The following is a 2,914-nucleotide window of genomic DNA, read 5'->3' as shown; positions in this document are numbered from 1 at the left end:
ACCCCAACCCCCCCCCCGTGTGCACACACATGCTCGCTCTCTCTCAAATAAATAAATAAATAAATAAATAAATAAATAAATAAATCTTTAAAAAATTCTTTGATGTAAAATGAATAGCATGTTAGACAGGATCCTAATTATTTTATGGTGTCAGGGAACAAACGAAATCTTTGTTTTTGCTCTATTTTTCAAGCAAAACTGCAGAAACCTCAAGGCACTTAGCTATCTTAGGTTGTGTTATATGTGTGACATGTACATTTCTAGTATATTTTTCTCGATAACAGTTGATTAAATGTTAACTCAAAATATTAACATGATGAGACTACTGATAATAATTTTTTTTTTTGAGAAAATGGTGCTTGTTTCAGTGAAAAAGAGACTTTCATTTGATCAGGTTAAGAGTTCCCAGGCTTGAAATTTCTTACCAAATATTGATTTTTACAGTTGGTTCTTTTTTAAAGATCATAAAAATTTTTCATTTCTTGCAAAGCATAGTGTTATCAAGATAAATATTAAAGGAACTGAAATAAATTATTGCAAGTAAAGAAAAAATATGATAATTTTACTTAACTCAGCTTTTTATAAAATTAACTATGCATATTAAAAGCAAGCCTTCCTACTGATGAATAAATAATAGAGACTCAGAAATTTCAGACCCAGAAGACTTTCGTGTTTCCTTATACCTGTAATGATGAGCCTGCAGGCTCGCACTGAGTAGGGAAGAAGGTTTTGTAAAACATAGTTCGAATGGTCATTTTAAGCTCTGCATTTTTATTCTTCTCTGCTTTCTCCTTCCCAGATTCAAAGCCTCCATCTGTTGGGCCCAAAAGTGGGTTGTTTACTCTGACCATATGAACAGATAATCCCTTTCTCTCAGGTCTACGTCTTTAAAAAGATATTAAATCTTTGCACGGTTGAACTACTTTTATGACTTCATTTCCAATATTTGGAATGTTTAGGTTCCAAGGGTTATATCCACACTGTAGGCAAACAATGACATCTTTTTTTTTAAATCAGTTTAATTAAGTTTGATCACATATGGTACAGGGTCATATGGCATAAGATCATTTGAATATATTCTGGTATTCTTCCAAATCCTTTAAATCCTGCCCTCTTAAAATAGCATTAATTGCTAAAGAGGTAAATTAATGTATGGCAAATGTTTATCCAAGGAAACTTCCCTAGTAAAAGTCACTTCAGTTTCCAGTTATGTTCTCTTAAAAGAAACTGACAATCCAGTTTCCTTCGGTACAGGGAGAGTTGATATCCTCAGTTACATGGCGTCTTTCTGGCGCAATGTTCTCAAATGACATTTCTAGAGTTATATAGAATGCTTCCATGTCTTGGCTTTTAAAATGCTAGTTTATTTTGGATTTACTTTGACTGACTCTGTAACCTGGAATCAAGTTGACAATTTCAGAATGACTTATAACAATTGGTTAGCGATCGAACTACTGCCGATCACGCCTGGTCTGCCAAAAATATGACCAAATTAAGTAAACTCCACCTATTATTTTGGATGCTTTGTTGACTAACTTATATTTGTCCTACCTGGATGTTCTTTTGGCCCACCCAACTCCTTCAAGGTCCAAATGAAAAGCCCCTTCTTCCCTCTAGAATCTAAATTACTCTAGCTGGAAACTTCTCATTTTCTACTGTCTTAAGGCACTTGGTCTGGGCAGGTACTGGCACTTAGTTTCTAACATACTGATTGGTCCAACAGTTATTTGTATAAGTATCATATGTCTGTTCTAAATTATTACTAATTGACGGCAAAGGAATGCTGTATACATGTATTTTTTTACCTCTCCGTAGTGGTTTCCATGCACCAAGGCTTAATATATATTTATGGAACAAATTAAGAATTTTTGGCCCAGTTTTTGGCTCTTACAATTGCTAATCTTTGCTGTAGCTTCCAACTTTAGGAGAAATAATAATCAATATCAATTATAAAGTGCTTAGAGTACTCAGAGCCTTTAAACAGCCACTTTATACATGTTATCTTATTAATCTGTTAAATAACAGTCTACATTAAGAGATTATTTCACTCTTTTTCACATGAAAAATGTGAAGCTCGGAAAGGTTAATTAACTTGCCTGTAATTGCTCAGCAAGTATTTAACAGAAGTGGAATTCAATGACATGTCTTTTTTACTCCATAGCCATGCTCTTCTGTGAAGCAATTACGTCCCTCAAGAATTACCAGCACTTTACAGGTAAAAGCACTGGAGCTAAGAGAGCTTAATAATTTTGCCTAAGGTTGTATAGCAAATAACCATTCGTAATTTCTTCACTAGGTGGGTTTTCTAATGTCTGTTTCCAAAGAATTTTTCTTATCTCAAGATACTAGTGTTAGATGCTTTTTATACTGTTGGAATGGGGCTCAAGTTTTGAAAAATAAACCTTTATATCAATCTTCTGAGATTACTTAAATTCTATTCATTTCAGACAGTTATTAATTTCATTTGTCCCTGATACTTGGTGGAAATAGGATAATACAAATAATAGCCTCTTTCCTTTTTTTTCTTTGCTTCTGTTTACTGCTTACCATTAAATATGTTCTTTGAAAAGATGAAATAACACTTGCTTTTGAAATCAGCTGAGATAAAGACCTAAAAAAGATGTTTATGTATCTGGGAATTATCATGCTAGCAGGAATATTAGTTTGAAGATGGTGTATCCTGACACACTGGATAAATCTCTAGAAGTAACTGGAGAACATTAATGGCATTAAAGGGGGTTGGGAGTGAAGTGGGAAAAAAAAGTGAAAAGTACATTATGTCCAAGTAAAAAATAAGCTATATATGTGGCCTTGGAGTCAAGAGAAGAAAGGACCTTTTGGTATAGTTATTTATTTACAGTATAGTATGATATGTCTACAGCACCATTTTTGATCAGAATTCTACCTTGATATT

This window comes from Ursus maritimus, unplaced genomic scaffold (genome assembly GCF_017311325.1).
Source record: "Ursus maritimus isolate PB19 unplaced genomic scaffold, ASM1731132v1 scaffold_21, whole genome shotgun sequence".
NCBI classification, from domain to species: domain Eukaryota; kingdom Metazoa; phylum Chordata; class Mammalia; order Carnivora; family Ursidae; genus Ursus; species Ursus maritimus.
Note: the sequence above shows the minus strand (reverse complement) of the source record.